The sequence below is a fragment of the Nomascus leucogenys genome, chromosome 24 (assembly GCF_006542625.1).
Source record: "Nomascus leucogenys isolate Asia chromosome 24, Asia_NLE_v1, whole genome shotgun sequence".
NCBI classification, from domain to species: Eukaryota; Metazoa; Chordata; class Mammalia; order Primates; family Hylobatidae; genus Nomascus; species Nomascus leucogenys.
The window spans coordinates 6,549,377-6,568,371 of NC_044404.1; the positions used below are offsets into that span (position 1 = coordinate 6,549,377).

An 18,995-nucleotide genomic window follows, 5' to 3' on the forward strand; every position below is an offset into this window, starting at 1 on the left:
TGCTTGTAGAACTGATCAGTTCAGCAAGGTCAGAGGATACAAGATTCAAAAATCAATCTTACTTCTACATTCTAGTAATGACCAGGTAGATAATGAAATTAAAAACACAATCACTGGGCCAGGTGCAGTGGCTCACACCTGTAATCCCAGCAATTCAGTACCCTGAAGCGGGCAGATCACTTGAAGTCAGGAGTTTAAGACCAGCCTGTCCAACACAGCGAAGCCCCATCTCTACTAAAAATATACAAAATTACCCAGGCATGGTGGTGGGCACCTGTAATCCCAGCTACTCCAGAGGCTGAGGCAGGAGAATCGCTTGAACCCAGGAGGAGGAGGTTGCAGTGAGCCAAGATTGTGCCACTGCACTCCAGCCTGGGCGTCAAGAGTGACAGCCTGTCTCAAAAAAAATACTGTTGCCACAACCAAGCTAATTCACATATCCATCACTTCATAAAGTTACCTTTTTGGTGGTAAAAACACTTAGGATCTACTGTCTTAGCCAATTTGGAGTATACAATACATTGTTACTAACTATAGTTACCACTTTACAATGTATATGTATATCAAATCATCAGGCTGTACACCTTAAATATACACAATTTTTACTTGTCAATTATACCTTTGTCAAAAATACCATTTACAATCACCAAAACAAATTAAATCATTATAAATCTAAAAAATGTATAGGGCTTGTATGCTAAACACTACACTACACTGATGTAAGAAATCAACAAAGATCTAAATAAATATCATGCTCATGGATTGGAAGACTCAAAATTGTAAAGATGCCATTTCTCCCTAAGTGGATTTACAGGCTTAACACAATTCCCATAAAAAGCCCAGTAAGACTTTTTATAGATATAGGTAAGATTATTCCAAATTTAGCCAGGCGTGGTGGTGTGTGCCTGTAATCCCAGCTACTCAGGAGGCTGAGGCAGGAGAATCACTTGAATCCAGGAGGCGGAAGTTGCAGTAAGCCGAGATCACATCATTGCACTCCAGCCTGGGTGACAGAGTAAGACTCTGTCTCAAAAATAAATAAATAAAATAAAATTGATGTGAAAAGACAAAGGTACTACAGTAGCCAAAACAATTGTGAAAAAGGAAAATAAGGCCCAGTGTGGTGGCTCACACCTGTAATCCCAGCACTTTCAGAGGCCAAGGCGGGTGGATCACCTGAGGTCAGGAGTTCAAGACCAGCTTAGCCAATCTGGTGAAATCCTGTCTCTACTAAAAACACAAAAATTAGCCAGGCATGGCGGCTCATGCCTGTAATCTCAGCTACTCGGGAGGCTGAGGCAGAAGAATTGCTTGAACCCGGGAGGTCGAGGTTGCAGTGAGCCAAGATCGCACTATTCCAGCCTGGGCATCAAGCACAAAGGTCTGTCTCAAAAAAATAAAAAATAAAAGAAAGAGAGAGAGGGAAGGAAGGAAGGAAGGAAGGAAGGAAGGAAGGAAGGAAGGAAGGAAGGAAAGAAAGAGAGAAAAAGAGAAAGAACAAGAAAGAAAGAAAGAAAGAAAGAAAGAAAGAAAGAAAGAAAGAAAGAAAGAAAGAAGAAGAGAGAAAGAGAAAGAGAGAGGAAGGAAGGAAGGAAGGAAGGAAAAAAGAAAAGAGAGAGTGAAAGAGAAAGAAAGAGAGAAAGAGAGAGGAAGGAAGGAAGGAGGGAAGGAAGGAAGGGAAAAAGAGAAAAAGAAAAGAGAGAGCGAAAGAGAAAGAAAGAGAGAAAGAGAGAGGAAGGAAGGAAGGAAGGAAAGAAGGAAGGAAAGTAGGAGGAATTCATCTACCCAATTTCAAGACTTGTATAGTCACAGTTGCTAAGAGTGTGGGATTGAGGGGAGACAGACCTATAGACCAATGGAACAGAATAGAGAACCCAGAAACAGACCCACACGAATAGGCCCAGCTGGCTTTTGACAAGGGCATAAGAGTCATCACATGGAACAAGGAAAGCATTTTCAACAAATGCTCTAACAGAGCAATTGGATGTCCATAGGCTAAAAAAGAAAAGAAGAAAAGAAAGAAACTTGTCTTTTAATTAAAACATCAACTCAAAATGGATCAAATACATAAAATAAAACATAGAACTCTAAAACTTTTAGAAACAATTGGAGAAAAACTTCAGCATCTACAGCTGGGCAAAGAGTTCTAACACTTGATACCAAAAGCACAATCTGTAAAAGTAAGAAATTAACTGGCCTTCCTCAAAATTTAATATGTATGCTCTGCGAAAGATCCTTCAAGAGGATTAAAAGACAAGATACCAAGTGAGAGAAAATATTTGCAAACCATATATCTGAGAATGAACTCTGAAAACTTAGTAAACAAGCAAACAATTTCTCAATCATGTTGTGTATTTTTGGGGCGGCCTACAGTTTTCACATCATGATTCTCTCCTTTCTCTCAGAAAACCCTCATGTCAGCCTTGATTTGTATAATGTCCTTGCTTTCTGGATGAGGAAATGGAGTCTTCAAGACTTCCCTAAGCTTCCAGTTCCTAGGAGATAGACCTGGATTTTTTCTTTCTTTTTTAAATTCATTTGTTTAATTGTGTACAATATACCTAACATGCTTTTTTTTTTTTTTTGAGATGGAGTTTTGCTCTTATTGCCCAGGCTGGAGTGCAGTGGTGCGACCTCAGCTCACTGCAACCTCTGCCTCCTGGGTTCAAGCAATTCTCCTGCCTCAGCCTCCCGAGTAGCTGGGATTACAGGCATGCGCCACCACACCTGGTTAATTTTGTATTTTTAGTAGAGACAGCGTTTCTCCATGTTGGTCAGGCTGGTCTCAAACTCTCTACCAGAGGTGATCCACCTGTCTTGGCCTCCCAAAGTGCTGGGATTACAGGCATGAGCCAGCACACCCAGCCCATCTTAACCATTTTTAAATGCACAGTTCAGTGGCATTAAATACGTTCACATTTTATGTCACTGTCATCACCATCATCCATCTTCAGAGCTCTTTTCATCTTGCAAAACAGCAACTGCACTTATAAAAAATAATTCCCATTCCTCCTTCTCCCCAGCCCCTGGCAACCACCATCCTACTTTCTGTCTCTATGAATTTGACAACCCCTGGGACCTCCTACAAATGGAATTATCCAGTATTTGTCTTTTTGTGACTGGCTTATTTCACTCAGCACAGCATCCTCAAGGTTCAGCCACGCAGGTGTGTGAGTTTCCTTCCTGTTTAAGGCTGAGTCATATTCCAGTGGTGGACCTGGATTTGAACTGTCACCCCAAAAGGCAGTCTGGGCTGGGCAATGGCACTCACCTCTAAGAAGCTGGCCTGTCCCTGGGCACTCCCCTGCATCCTTTGTCCTGAGCCTTCAGGCACCCATCAGTCCTGCCTCCCTCCAGGGGCATGAAGGGGCACAAACTTTGTTCCAAAGCTGTACATGTGGGGCCCGGAGGAGGTACCCAACATTGATAAGGAGGATAAAATTGAAGTCAGTTGGCCAAGAGCGGTGGCTCACACCTGTAACTCCAGCACTTTGGGAGGCCAAGGCAGGTAGATCACCTGAGGTGAGGAGTTCGAGACCAGCCTGGCCAACATAGTGAAACCCCGTCTCTACTAAAAATACAAAGTTAGCCGGGCATGGTGGCGGGTGCCTGTAATCCCAGCTACTAGGGAGGCTGAGGCAGGAGAATCGCTTGAACGCAGGAGACAGAGGTTGCCGTGAGCTGAGATCATGCCATTGCACTCCAGCCTGGGCGACAAAGGCAAGGCTTCATTCTCAAAAAAAAATAAAAAATAAAAATAAAATAAACTGAAGTCAGTTTTAGAAAATGCACATGGAGGCTGGTTGCAGTGGCTCACACCTGTAATCCCAACACTCTGGGAGGCCGAGGCGGGCAGATCACGAGGTCAGGAGATCGAGCCCATCCTGGCTAATACGATGAAACCCCATCTCTGCTAAAAATACAAAAAATTAGCCGGGTGTGGTGGCGGGCACCTGTAGTCCCAGCTACTCAGGAGGCTGAGGCAAAAGAATGGCGTGAACCCAGGAGGCAGAGCTTGCAGTGAGCTGAGATCGCGCCGCTGCACTCCAGCCTGGGCGACAGAGCAAGACTCTGTCTCAAAAAAAAAAAAAAAGGAAAAAAGAAAATGCACACGGTTATGGGATGCCATGTGCAGGCCAGGCAGAGCTAGGTCTAAGGCCCTCCGGGGACCTGCTGGAGCACAGGTGGCTGGATCCAGAGGGCGGAAAGGAGGCTGCAGAGGGAGGTGGGTGGGGAAGAGAGAACCGGACACCCAGGCTTGCGTTCCTCTCACCACCAGGTTTAAGGCGGTACAGCCATGCAAACACCGCTGGAATTGTCAAAGAACTAAGGAGGGGTTAAATATTTTTTACAAAAACTCTTTTTCTCTAATTTATGCTGTGCCTTTGAAGATGAAGAGGCGGCGGGCTTCGGTTATCAGCAAGAAGAAGGGAGAGAGGGACTACAAACATCTTAGAAGAGTGGAAGACAGAAGAAGGCTCTTGCCGTCCTTGAGAATATCAATTCCAAAACGATTCTATTCCACCACATAAAGGAGCCAGGCCTTTCAAAGAAAATCAGCCTTTCATAAAATTTCTTGGAAATCTAGTCAAGAAAGTGTGCGTGTCTCTCTCAGATAACACTGCTATATTATAGGCATTTAAATAGATCAGTGGGCTATGAAAAAATAAAACAGCCATTTAAGTGGAGTGTCTGGAAAGGCAGCCGAGACGGGCCGAGAAAGGTCTTGGGCCTGTCGGCTCCAAGAAAAACAGGATGGGGGTTGCCATGGTGACTGTGTATTGCATTCCACCCCTAAGGACAACCAAAAGTCCCTGCAGGACCCCCAGCATCCGCATCACCTGGGGTATGGGGTCAATGCAGGTCCCCTCGCCCCATAACAAACCAGCTGAACCCAGTCTCTGGAGGTTGTCCACAGGAATCTGCATTTTAACAAATTTCTCAGGTGATTCTTAGAACATCACAATGGGGCTCCTGACTCAGTCTCTGCTGGAGGCCAAAGCCAAATGATGCCAGTAGCGACTCTACAGTCTGCAGCAGGTGCACCTGCACGTGCATGGCCCCCGTGTGCCAGCCCTCAGCCTCACTCACCTCGAGGGCTGAAGAAGCCAAGAGGGCAGCTGGAGATTGTCAAGTTGGTTTCTTCTTTAGAAAGAGGCTGTGAGGCCCCTGTATTCCTCCCCTCTAGGGAATGGGTGGAGGCCCTTACTCTCACCTCATGGAAGGGAGAGGAGCTTGAAGGAGCTCCCTGTGCGGGTAGGCAGAGGGACTGTTGTCTGTCCCCAGGAGTACACAGGACACAGCCTGCAGGGACTCGCTCCCCAAGGCCAGGCTGCACCCAGGCTGTGGCTAGCTCTGGCTCCCAGTGGAAGAAGGAGGAGAGGGCTGAAGGGAGTTGGCCTCCCCACCAACCACAGGGGCCAATCTGTGGGTCTCCTGGTAAGGATAATGGCCTGGGGTCCCTTTAAAGAGGGTCCTCCTGGGAGCAGTAGATGGATCAGAGCCCTCAGCGTCTGTGGGAAGTGCATGGCCTGGTGCCCTGGGGCCGGCCAGGAAGCCCCGGCAGTGCAAGGAGAGGGCTGGCCTCTGTTGAGACAGCAGCATTCCAGGGACTGGAGAGGAGTCTTTCTCCAAGAAGCCCCCCAAATTCTTGGAGCCAAATTCCCCTCCCTGTCCCCTTCCTCATTGCCTCCCCCTCCAACCTGGAAAGGACCATGTGCCTTGGGACCCAGCAGGAAGTAGAGGTCCAGACTTGTGGGAATAAAGACAGCAGAAGGCCCTCACCCCACTCCCCACTGCAGGCTGCCAGCCTTGATCGGGCCGGGCTGGAGGGCCAGAGACACAGGCGTTGAACAAAGATCTGGGTTTTGATGATTTTGCTCAACCAGACACGTTAAAGAAAAGGAAGACGACTGTGTAACTAAAAACAATAATAGGACTTTTCCTTTCCTAAGAAGGACCAGAGCTATGACAGGGCCTGGGGGAGACTTTATCCCAGGGTGATCCAGTGACCCCACAGAAGACATGATTGTCCCGTGTGCCCTCTTCATTCACCCTAAGTGCTAAGCAGCCTTGAGGTGAAGCACCATGGACTGTTGGAGTGCGGGGGTCAGAAACCGCTCTCCTGACCCCTGGAAACCTCTTGAAAGCTGAGTTGAGCACTTGGGGAACTCAAGTCCCTCACATGACTAAAATAAATCCTTTAAGACAGCCCACTCCAAGAACAGCAATGTGGAACATGGTGCTGTGGTTCTTTTCCTGCTTATCCCCAACACTGTGCTCCCTGAATCCACCAGGCTTCCCACCCAGAGAAGTGGTCAGACAAGACTGTTGGCAAATGTGGAGACTCCCAATTGCCTGACCAACATCCATTCTTGCTATCCGCCTTAGAACCCAATTTCTAGCTGGACAACAATGTGCTCAATTATTATCACAATTACTTTTGCACCAACCTAATACAAAACTATGTATCCCAGCCTCCTTCACACTAGATGTGATCATGTGATTCCATTCTAACCAATGAGATATCAGCAAAGTGTTGGATGGTACTTCCAGGAAGTCTCCCTAAGAGGGGACACCTGCTTGGGACATGGATGAGATGGCTGGAGTTCCAGCACCCATCTTGGACCACGCAGATGAGGACAGACTGGAGTATTGACCCCTAACAGCTTCCTACAGTCACCCACCTCCAAATTACTGTTACACAAAAAGAGACATGAAGGACCCATCCTGTTTTGACACTGGCACTGGGAAGAGTTCTGTTAAATGCTGCTGAACCTACACTTGGCTGGTGGGTATATGCAATGATCCTCTCACACTCTTCATCCCACTAAATGTGCTGCCCGCTCAGGGTATGGTGTGCACCGCAGCAAAGGTTAGCTTTCCTTGCTGTATGCTTCAGGTGGGAAAAGCATGCTTGGGAGTTTTAACCTTGACTGTCTATACCAAGCCAAGGCGATCCATTGGGTTGATTGGAACCTCCTCCTAATGGGTCTTGGAGGCAGGTGACAGCTGGCATTTGCTGACTGAAGTGATCAGGTTCCAGGCCAGGCATGAAGCTGGAGCTGTGACTGGACCTGACTCTCCTGGTTGCAAGTTGCACTTCAGCACAGGCCTGGGATGGTCCAATGTGCTCTCTGGGGGAGATGAAACACAGCTGGTATTACAGGTCCAAACGTATCCCCCAAACTCCACATGCTGCGGTCTAACCCCAGGACCTCAGAATGTGATCTTACCTGGAAATGGTGGCATTGTAGATGTAATTAGTTAAGAAGAGTGAGCCCCTAATCCAAAATGACTAGCATCCTTATCAAAAGGGGAAATGTGAATCGGAGACACACACACAGAGGGGACACTGTGGCCATGTAATGACTGGAGTGATGCTGCCACAAACCAAGAACTACCAGCAGCAGGAGAGGGGCCTGGCACAGATGCCTCCCTAGCACCTTTGGAGGGAGCACGGCCCTGCCCGCACCTGGATCTCAGACTCCTGGCCTCCAGAACTGTGAGGGGATCAATTTTGGTTGTGTGACCCACTCAGTTTGCAGTCCTTTGTCACGGCAGCCCAAGCAGACTAATACAGGCTCCACCCACACCACCCCACCCTCCAGGAGCATACATTCTAAGCACCACAGAGAACCAGCTGCCTGGTACTCAGCAAATGGTTCTGAAGAAGAAGGACAGGTGGGTGGGTGGATGATGGATCAATCTTAATATGAGTGCATAGACAGGTGTGTGGGTAGGCAGATGAATAAATGAATGCAGGAATGAATGAATCTGGTGACACACAAAGGAACCACCAGATGCCAGAAGGGTTCTGCAAAATGCATTACTCTCCACAAGGACACACATCAATCCAGCGTCTGCAACCAGAAGAATGAATGCCTCACGCCCCATGGAGTCCACAGAGATCAATGCAATCTCGATACCAGGAAAAAAACAGGTTATAATTTTCTATAAAACTGGCACACACTGCCCCAATCGATGGATACAGTCATCTGTTTTACTTTTCACACTGTCTATTTTTAATCCTCATGAATAACAAAGGGGTTCCCAAGGAGGAGCCAGAAGTAGGGGTTTGCCGCAGTGGGCAGGGGTGCCTATCTCCCAGGGAGATGACGGATGGGCACTTCCATCAGGGATGACCTCCCGCAGAATCTCTTTGCCAGATGGGCCAGATGAGCAAGGAGGTGGCAGTAACAAGAAGAGAGGCCTGCACTTAGGTACCGGCCGCCTCCAGAGGTTCAATACAGACCTCCGAAGGAGGCGCCTCTACCTCCACGCCAGTGCTGCTCTCCCGATAAGAGAGGGCTCGCCTACTATCTGGCATTAGGTGGAACTGTAGCACAGAGGATACGGCCATCTGACAAGGTTCAAAGCTGGACATGAGAGAGAGAGTGGCAGATACACCCTCGCTGTCGTGAGCCCCTGGCAGGCAAACGTTCTCCAAAGGCTCGGCTTGGGGAAGCTCCCTTCCTGTTGGCCTTGGCCCTGAGTCTGAGAGAATGGATGCCTAGTGGCTCAAGAAGCGGCATGCAGAGGCAAGGCCTAGCAGGTGAGCAGCCTGCCCTCCCATTTCAGAGCGAGGCCCCTGCATTTCGCCAGCCCTCCTGAGCCCTGGGTGTGGCGGGATTGAGTGCGAGAGCTGCCAGATGAAACACATCAGCCCGGCCGGTGTCAGGTGCCTCCGAGGCACCAAAAACTTAACTGTACCCATCGCTAGTGCAGAGACCACTGGGTTTCTCCCCTCCAAAAATAAGAACTACTGGAGAGAACCCTATGGGCGATGAGAATCTCTGGAAGCGGCTGCCGGAAGAAGCCGTCAGTTAATCTTCTCTCTGAAGCTCCGGACTCATCTGGCTGTGCTTCTGGGGCGCTGGTTGCCAGCACAGCCTTGACTAATAAGTAATTAGAAGATAATTAACATTTGTAACGTACATTGGGAAACATCTGGACCTACTGACTTATTAAAACCTAAAACCTCATTCATCAATTGTGTAGTGAAATAGAGAACAGGCTCAGGTTGGGGCAGGTGGGCTTGGTTCAAAGTCAGCCCCCACTCAAATGTGGATTCTGTCTACCCTGGACAGCTGCCCCACCCCACCTCTCCATGCTTCCTGCCTGCCCCACCATCTCCAAGGAGGAGAGAAAAAGCAAAGGGCCCAGCCCTCTCGCACTGGCCAAGTTCTCCTGGAAGAAATAGAGCAGCCAAGGATATGGATGTGGTGGCAGCTGGGTCCCCACCCCTACCCCCTTCTCTTCCTGCTGCTTGCCCTTCCCAGGTGAGAAACCTGGAGCTCGGAGAGGGAAGGGGCACTGGATATGTCCCCCAGCTGAGATTCATTGCAGCTCAACCTGGAAGGGCCTGTGACTCCCAGCACCTCACCCACCCCATGCTCACAGAGAGGGAAGGACCAAAAACAAGAGCAAGATCCCTGCAGCCGCTGTCAGCTCCAGAGCTGAAGTTGCGTCTGATGTAGCAGTGCCCAGGCTGTGTGGTCAGCCTTGGGCTTCTGTCCCTCTGTTGCTTCCCGTCCCACCTCCCATCTTCCCTGTCATCAGTGGGCACGGGATGGGTGGGAGCATGTGTTCTGCAGGAGCCAGACGTGCTCCCCAAGTGCCTTGGTTTCCAGCCAAAACATTAGGATGTTGCTCTATGAACTAATCATCTTCCCTCAGACAGGAGGGAGCTGAAATAGAAAACCCAGTGCTCCTGGGAGTGTGGGAAAGCCAGTTAAGGATGCGGCCATTCTCTCCAGGGAAGCTGGGAAGAGTGAAAATCCTGAGGTGGCCCCTTGTGCAGCCATTTCCTGGGGGTTGCTTTTGGAGAAATCTAGGACCAAGCCCCACTCTGTGCCCCTTTTTCAGCCAGAAGGAGAAATACTTCAGATGACGCAAATAGAGAGGTTCCTGGCCTCTCTGGGTTCCCGCCACTCCTCACTTCCTTCCTCTTTCCTTTGGGGCACCTGCTCTGCACAGGGTCCAATTACACAATGCAGTGGTGCTGTCAGTCATGGCATCTGAACCCTCGGGCCACAATGATTGGTTCTACGGGTGGGAAAATGATGTGAGCAGAGCCAATGAGAGGCCTGCCCTGGGATTTTTCTTCCTCAAGCCAAGGGAGGAGGCCTTTCTTGTCTCTGGCTGAGAGACTGGAAAGAAGGAGCCCAGTGTCCATTTGCAGCCCTGGAAAGGCAGCCTGCATAAAGGACAAAGCCAATGGGCAGGGGGGTGGGACTGGGAGTGGCGGACGGGGCTGCAGGAGCTGGCAGACAGCACTCAGGCCCCTGTTCCCCGGGCCAAGCTCCACGTGGATCCTTCTCCAGGTTCAATTTAGGAAGCCAATGGATTTTTTTGTTTTTATGTAAGGCATTTTGAGCTGTGTTCCCACTATTTTGAACCACAGTATTGACTAATGCAAATATACTTCGTTGTTTCTGGGGAAGGGCAGTCACCCAGCTGGAGAGATGGAAAGAAAAGAAAAGAGAAAAGAAAAGAAGGCAGGCAGGCAGGAAGGAAGGAAGGAAGGAAGGAGAAGGAAGGGGAAGGTTGGAAGGAAAGAAGGGAAGAGAAGGGAAGGAAGGGAAGGAAGGGAATGAGGGAAGGGGGAAGGAAGGAGGGAAGGAGAAGGAAGTAAAAGGGAGGAAGGAGGGAGGGAGGGAGGGAAAAAGAAAGAAAGATAGAGAAAGGAAAGAAAGAAAAGGAAGCAGACCTGAAAAAGCCTGAAAGTGCATATGACCAACAAATTAGTAGGGAAAGTTTAGTCTATTTCTCAAAACAAGCCATTATAAGTATTTTTTAATGCCTATGGCTGCCCTCCTTAGCATAGAGCCCATGAGTATTTTAAGCAGAAATCCTCTGGCTTGGTTGGAGTGTATAAAGCAGAGGAAATAGGCACGTCTCCAGAAGAGATGGAGACTTCAGTGGAGGAGAGAGAAGGTGCTCAGTGCAGAACCTCCAATAACACAAACGTCGGCCCCAGGACTTAGGGAGAAGGGAGAGCTCCTCCACTTTGAGGGCTAACACTGCCTCCCCAGGCCTAGAGTCTAGAGACCCTGAGCACGATGAGTCGTCAGACAAGGGACCCACAGTGTCCAAGTCCTGTGGCCCGCCCTTCCCCTTGTAGTTTCCACAACTGCCTGTAAGCGTAGGAATCACCAACCCTATCACAGATGGAGTCTGAAACTCACTGCTGGGGAGTGGTGGACCTGGATTCGAACCTAAGCCCACCTGGCTCTCAAACCTGTGATCTTTCTGTGACCTGCTCTGGGTCACAACCCCCAGCCCTGACCTCCCTCATCAGAGTCCCATCCCCTTATTTTCAATCAAAACAGGGTAGACTGTAGGTCCCTCTCCCAGGGCCCTCAGGCCATGGCAGTTCATTCAGACTGACAAGAACAATCTTGGAGGGTCTCAGCCAGCCCTTTGAGGGAAACTGGCCAGGAGAGAAAATTCAGTCACTTAGGGCCACGAAACTACTAGGCAACCAATTTGCAGAGAACTTGTCCTTAACTTGTGCCACTGGCAAGGTCTGCGCTGGCAATTTTGGTCTATCAGCCTTTAAATTATAGATGGCCGCATCACTCGTCAGGCCTGCCGCAGAGCCAAGATGGAGAAGCCCGGGGTGACTGACAGCTTCAATAAATGCATTCCTGCCAGGAAAATAGCATTACCACACAGAGATGCTTTGGAAAGTATTGAACTTCAGGAAGAAATAAAATAAAAGTAAAATGGCTCCGGCACTCCTGGGTGCTCCATCATTATTGCTGGACACAGTGGGGAGAAAAAGAACCCATCATCAGATAAATACCGCACCGTCCCCCGCCGGGGAGGGCACCGTGTCACAGCTCCCGCACGGCCAGTCACCGCACCGTCCCCCGCCGGGGAAGGCACCGTGTCACAGCTCCCGCACGGCCGGTCACCGCACCGTCCCCCGCCGGGGAGGGCACCGTGTCACAGCTCCCGCACGGCCAGTCACCACACCGTCCCCCGCCGGGGAAGGCACCGTGTCACAGCTCCCGCACGGCCAGTCACCACACCGTCCCCCGCCGGGGAAGGCACCGTGTCACAGCTCCCGCACGGCCGGTCACCGCACCGTCCCCCGCCGGGGAAGGCACCGTGTCACAGCTCCCGCACGGCCGGTCACCGCACCGTCCCCCGCCGGGGAAGGCACCGTCACAGCTCCCGCACGGCCGGTCACCGCACCGTCCCCCGCCGGGGAAGGCACCGTCACAGCTCCCGCACGGCCGGTCACCGCACCGTCCCCCGCCGGGGAAGGCACCGTCACAGCTCCCGCACGGCCGGTCACCGCACCGTCCCCCGCCGGGGAGGGCACCGTGTCACAGCTCCCGCACGGCCAGTCACCGCACCGTCCCCCGCCGGGGAAGGCACCGTGTCACAGCTCCCGCACGGCCGGTCACTGCACCGTCCCCCGCCGGGGAGGGCACTGTGTCACAGCTCCCGCACAGCCGGTCGTAAAGCGGGTGTCTGGCATGAGTGGGGAATCATTGTCCAGCAAGGAGAGCCCTCGGGGGGCATGTAGGGCAGCCTTCTCCTTCACAGATGGGGAAACCAAGGCCAAGGTCATGCCGTAGATCAAGGTGATGGACCAGAAGGTGTTCAAATGGGCAAGCAGGCAGCAGCATCCCAGGCAAGTCAGGCACAAGGCAGGCCCCTAGGTTCACTCTGAGTGGCGGCACTTAGCGGTGAGAACCCTCCAAGCTGCCAGACGGCCTGTGTAGGACACTGTCTATGCCCTCAAGGAGTCATAAAGGGCAGGTGAAAACCAGAGCAATCCCTTGTATCCCCAGCCTGCTTCTTACTTCCTGCTGTGGCTGATGTCCGGAAGCCTCCAGTGAGGGACTGAATTTGACTCTGAAGGCAGTGGTCTGTCCTTCTGGTCTACCTGCTGTCCTCCCCAGAGTGTGCTCTTGCCCTTCCTGGCAACTGAGAACCGTCCAGGCCCTCACCCTGCTCTTTGTCTCTGAACCAGGCTGCTGGGAAGACCACAGGGTGAGCTCAGCAAGGGCAGGACATGGTCTCACCCACAGCTCCTTCCCCAGCCCCTACAACAGCACCTGTGATGTAGCAGGTGCAGACTGGGCCAGGGATCCAAGAATAGACCAGACTCAGACACGAATAAAGGCTGCTTCCCAAATCCTTATCTTTGTGCTGGCTGTACCTTCCCCAGGGACATCCTTGTTGCCCTCCACAAGGAAGACCTAAGATCAGGCAACCGGCCCTCCATGTGATCACCAGGCCAGCACCTGGGGGCCTGGTTCTGTCCCAGACACTGCCATCCTTCACACTCTCATCCTACCGCACTCCCAGAGGACATGAGCCACCTGGGAACCCCTCCTATTTGTGTATTTCGCTCTTTGAAAATCAGAATGGAACCAGAGAAGGGCTAAGGCTCAGGAGGGCTGGGGTGACTCCATGCATGTCCCCAGAGTCGCATGGGGTGTGATTGGGCAAGTCACTTTTCTCCTTGAGTCCTGGCTGCAGCTGCACAGTGGAGGTAACAGCCTGACCTTGAAGGAGTCAAGTGTGGGAGGAGGAAGGAAATGTGCTTCTGCGGGGACCCAGAAATCGCCCGCGGGGGGCTTAGAGCTCCGTTATCGCTGAGGGCTGGAGTTCCTCCCGGATGCTCTGACACCCCATCCAGACTCCCGGGGATGCCAATCCGAAGCTGCGAGCGTCCGTCTGGTTTAGATTTCTGAAAATGTGCTTTTTGCACTTGGCCTCTCATGACGCTCCTTCCCTTGATTTATCTCCCCACTTTTAACATGCAAGACTTCTCTCTGGCGATGTTTTACAGCTCCCTTTTAGGGTTAAACAACTGAAAGTGATACTTGAGGCCTCAAGAGTGTGGGCCCAGATCAATGCAACCAAGAATTTCTAAGCTGAACTGTAGACTTCTTGGGTAGGGAATGTTTCTGAAAAAGCGTTTTTAACTCATTTCCCTGACTCTGGGTAGGCCACAGGTCACACTAATCCAAACATGGTAGCAAAATCATGGCTCAATGTCACGGGAAAGCCATGTTAATTTGAGGAACAGACTTGCTCATCTGTGTCAGGTGGGAGGGTGCTGGCCAGCCAAGGGCAGGAGGTGACACAGCAGAGGTGAGAAGTAGGAGCTGGGCTCTAACAGGCGAGCATCTCAGGCCTCTGAGAGCCATGTCACTAACTCCACAGCTGCCTGAAGATGGCTGTCCCCCTTCAGTCACATGCACAGTAGCATCTAGAGGTAGCCTAGTGTGTCCAGACACCACCACCCTGGGACTTGGCAGTGGAGCTGACTGACTTTAACCTGCTGGGCTATCCTGGAATCTCCAGCTCTGGCCTTGGTTCCTCATCTGTCACCTGAGGACTATGGACTAGATCTGCCACCTCCCTCCATCCTCCAATAAGAATTTATCCACAACATCTTCATGGAGACCCTGTGTCCTGAGCAGGGAAAAGACCAGGCCTTTGGTTCTAGGTCTCTATCTGAATATAGATAATAGTAATATCTATATACAGACACATTTCCAAAGAAGACACACATGCAGCCAATAATTATATGGGGAAGAAAAAGCTCAACATCACTAATCATTAGAGAAATGCACATCAAAACACAATGAGATACCATCTTACTCAGTGAGATACCAAACAGAATAGCCATTATTAAAAAGTTAGAAAGCAACAGATGCTGGCAAGGTTGTGGAAAAAAAGGAACACTTTTACACTGTTAGTGGGAGTGTAAATTAGTTCAACAATTCTGAACGACAGTGTGGCGATTCCTCAAAGATCTAGAACCAGAAATATCATTTGACACAGCAATCCCATAACTGGATATATACCCATAGGAATGTAAATCATTCTATTATAAAGATACATGCACACATATGTTCACTGCAGCACTATTGACAATAGCAAAGTCATGGAATCAACCTAAATGCCCATCAATGATAGACTGGATAATGAAAATGTGGTATATAGACACCACGGAATACTATGCAGCCATAAAAAGGGGCAAGATCATGTCCTTTGCAGGGACATGAATGGAGTTGGAAGCTGTTATCCTCAGCAAACTATGCAGGAACAGAAAACCAAACACCACATATTCTCACCTATAAGTGGGTGCTGATGGATGAGAACACATGGACACATGGAGGGGAACAACACACACTGGGGCCTGTTGGGGTGTGGGGAGGGAGAGCATCAGGAAGAATAGCTAGTAGATGCTGGGCTTAATACCTGGGTGGTGGGATGATCTGTGCAGTAAACCGCCATGGCGCACATTTAGCTGTGTACATTGCAGCACATCCTGCACAAGCACCCCTGAAGTTAAAAGCTGAAAGAAAAAAATTCTAAACGAAGGCATTCAACAAGTTCTCCACACGTGTCAGACATAACGCTAACAATGACATGAGCTGGGATGTATTCTCATCCCTGTCTTACAGATAGGAAAACCGAGGCACAGATAGATTAGGTAATATCCCCAAAGTCACACAGACCAAGACTCTTATCCAGGGCTATTGGTCCTCAGAATTAGAGCTTGTACCAGCTATTCTGCACTCCAAACAACAACCAATAGCCTGAATTAGTTTTCTGTTGCTGCTGCAATGAGTTATTATAAACCTAGTGGCTTGAGAAAATACATATTTATTCTCTTACAATTCTAGAGATCAGAAGTCTGAAATCAGTTGTATGGAGCTAAAATCAAGACATCAGCAGAGTTAGAGATTCTGGGGGCTCTAGGAGTGGGGAGAATCTGTTCCTGTCTCTTCCAGCTTCTGGAGGCCGCCTGCATTCCTTGGCTTGTGGCCACATCACTCCAATCTCTGCTTCCATGATCACTTAGGCAAAGGAGGTGTCTCCTCTATCTGTTCTTTCTTCATCTCTCTTATATGGATCATTGTGATGACATCAGTCCCATCTGGATAGTCCAGGATAATCCCCCATCAGGAGATCACATCTAGAATTCCCTTTTGCCTGATAACGTAGCTCTCATAGGTTCTAGGGATTAGGATATGGACAGTTTTGGGGGTCATTATTCATCCCAATAGGAGCACGCCTTGTGCATTCATGGATTACTCCCCGTGGGTCTATGGAGGAGAGTTTGTCCCCAGTTTTCCAGCTAGAAAACCAAGGCTCAGCGAGCTTCCTCAGCTGGCCCAACATCTCCCACCTGCTGGGTGCAGCCAGGATTAAAGCCCAGGTCTGGCTGAGTCCTGGGGATCCCAGGAGGCCTTGTTCATCCCCTCTCACTTGCCCCACCCCACTCTTCCCCGGAAGCACATGGCCCCCTGCCTCCTGTGGGATACACTTCAGCCCAGAATTGACTCATCCTCTGAACACCCTGGCAGAACCTGCCTTGGGCTGGCCCCGGACTGGAGGGTGGATTTGCAGAAGGTGATCTCTCGGGTGCTGTTCCCCAGACAGCCTCTCTGGCCACGTGTTTTAAAGGTCCCCAGGATGTGTTTTCCCCAGGTATGGTAAGACATATGTGTAAATGAGCTATTATGTTACCAGTTCCCTAGATACAGAAGGCAGGGCACCCCACACAGGGCCACACGGGGAAGCACCAGGGCTGGTCAGGAGGCAAGTGGGGAGGAAAGGTGGGCAAACCACATTGATTGTGGTTTCTGCAAGAAGGAACGGATTGGCTAGCTTAAATCATTACAGCAGACTCTGGCGTGCCTGCCTGTCCCATGCCCGGCCCTGGGATGATTAAGGCAGATAGCCGGTAGCTCAGAGTGTCAGAGCCTAAGAAAGGAGATGCTTGGGGGCTCTGGATTGGTTGGTTTGCACTTGAAAGGCTCTCTCCAGAGCTATTTGCTATCTCTAGAAGTTGGCTCATCCTGGGAAGGGCAGTTTTTCCAGGGTCAGCAAAGTCCCTGAGATATGAAAGCATCAGAATACAGAAAACAAAAGACATGGTTAATATGCATTTCCTTTGAAAACAGCCCAGGCAGGTCCCAGGACCACCGCTGAACTATACAGAGGCTTTTGTGCAAAGAAGAAAGTGCCCCTTCGTCAAGGCAGGCACAGGCCTGAGCCAGGCATGAGTCTGGGAGAGCAGATGCAGGCTGGATTTCAGCACCTGCTCAGCTGTTAGGCCAGGTGCCTTGAGCAGTGCACAACCCACACAACCTTTCCGAGACCCTAGGGGGCCCTGCCTTCCCTCTCTGCCAGGGGCCTGATCCAAGCCAGGGCCAGCCCAACCATGTCCCATGGGGACAAATGGCTCCACAGTTCTGAGGGTGCCCACTGGGTCAGAACATCCCGGACTGGCTGGAGTCTTATTGGTTCGTGCTCTGTACACAAATCTGAAGCCCCTAAGCGAGGCTAAGCTCTGCTCTAAAACCCCATGGGGGTAAACATCCTGCTCATAAAATAGCAGCAGGATGGAAACCTCCAGAGAGGAGCAAACGGTCTCTCAAGAGAAGTGCGCTCCTGGCTCTGCTCAAAGCCCCCGTCTGCCCCTCCCCAGCATTGCAGGGCCAGGGCTCCCACGGGGGACCCCAGCTTTGAGACTTCTTTCCCAAGTCAAGGAGGAGGCTTCCTTGGAGAAACAGCAGCCCTCCTTGGACAGTAGAGAATAAACCTTCCTCCCTTCTGGAAAGAGGAGAATAAACCTTTTTCCCTTGGATTTTCCTCTGGAAAGATCAGGATGAATATCCTGTGAGCATGGCCACTGGGTTGTGGCCGAGTCGTCAGGATGCAGGCCCTGCTATTGAGGAGGTTTGGGTTTGGTATATTTCCCCAGCAAAGAATTAAGTGAAGCAATGTCCTAACCTCGGGGTGTGACGTGCTCTGTGGTCAGCAATTTCAAAGCAGAAAGGTCAGCTAAAAGAAGAATCACAGAAAAGCAACACCAGGAGGCAGCTGGGGCAGCATCCCCTGAATTCCAAGGAGGCAGAAGCAGGAGCAGGTCATCTTCGATGGGGATGTGGAAATGGGGCCTCCAGCCGTATTTTAGTTCTGGAAGTCATATTCATCAGTGCCAACCTCTTAGGGTTCGGTCAAGGGGGCCTCTCTCTACCCACCCAGCGCCAGCCTTAGGAAGACCCAGGCGCAATGGCCCTGACTGAACCTTCTCACTTCCTGCAGCCACGATGATCCCCAGTGCTGGCCCCAGGTGCCACATCTGGAGACAGGATCACAGCTGGCAAAGAGGACAGGCCCAGCCCCAGGAGGACCTGGGACCTCACCTTTCAATGTAGGAGACACTGCTAGCAGTTCTCCTTCCAGAAGGGGCAAGAACCCCCTGGCCGGAGTCCCAGCCCAGGTCCAGTGTGAATGTCTTAAAAACAGTCCCCACGCCTGTAGATCCCAGCACTTTGGGAGGCCGAGGCAGGTGGATCACAAGGTCAGGAGCTCGCGACCAGCCTGGCCAATATGGTGAAACCCTGTCTGTAATAAAAATACAAAAATTAGCCAGGTGTGGTGGCGCTCTCCTGTGGTATCAGCTACTCGGGAGGCTGAAGCAGGAGAATCACTTGAACCCAGAAGGTGGAGGTTGCAGTGAGCCAAGATCCTGCCACTGAACTCCAGCCTGGGTGACAAAGTGAGACTCTGACTCAAAAAAAAAAAAAAACAGTCCCCACACCAAAGCCTAGCAGTGTCTGTAATAAACTATGGTTTCAAATACATATTCAGAAGAAGTATAGAGGTAGCGGCAGGAGCTGATTAGGAAACTCAGCTTCGAATAGGACCCGAGAAGTCCCCTAGTCCCCCAGCCCATTTCTGTGATGGGGAGAGGCACAGACAAGACAAAGTTCTCTCCACAGTCACCATGGTGACAGGGGGACGCAGGGCTGGGACCGCCGCCCTGTCCTGCCCCTAGTCCTGATGTGTGACTCCCAGAAGGACCCGCCACCACTGCATAAACACACATCCATCTCCTAAATTGCTGAGTTCCCAGAGTGGGCAGAGTGGCCGGCCTTTCAAACCCTGTGTTTTAAATTGCCCAATTAGCCAACCAGAATTGCCCTGGTGACACACTCTGT

At 50.7% G+C, this 18,995-nt stretch overlaps 1 long non-coding RNA gene across 1 annotated transcript; it reads right to left on the reverse strand.

Moving 5' to 3' along the window:
- Positions 1–8,000: 8,000 nt before the first annotated feature.
- On the reverse strand, positions 8,001–12,312 carry LOC101179628. The gene is made up of 2 exons (XR_001113763.1): positions 12,146–12,312; positions 8,001–8,897 (listed from the first exon to the last, which is right to left on the reverse strand). It is a non-coding gene; the product is annotated as an uncharacterized LOC101179628 (long non-coding RNA).
- Positions 12,313–18,995: the final 6,683 nt, after the last annotated feature.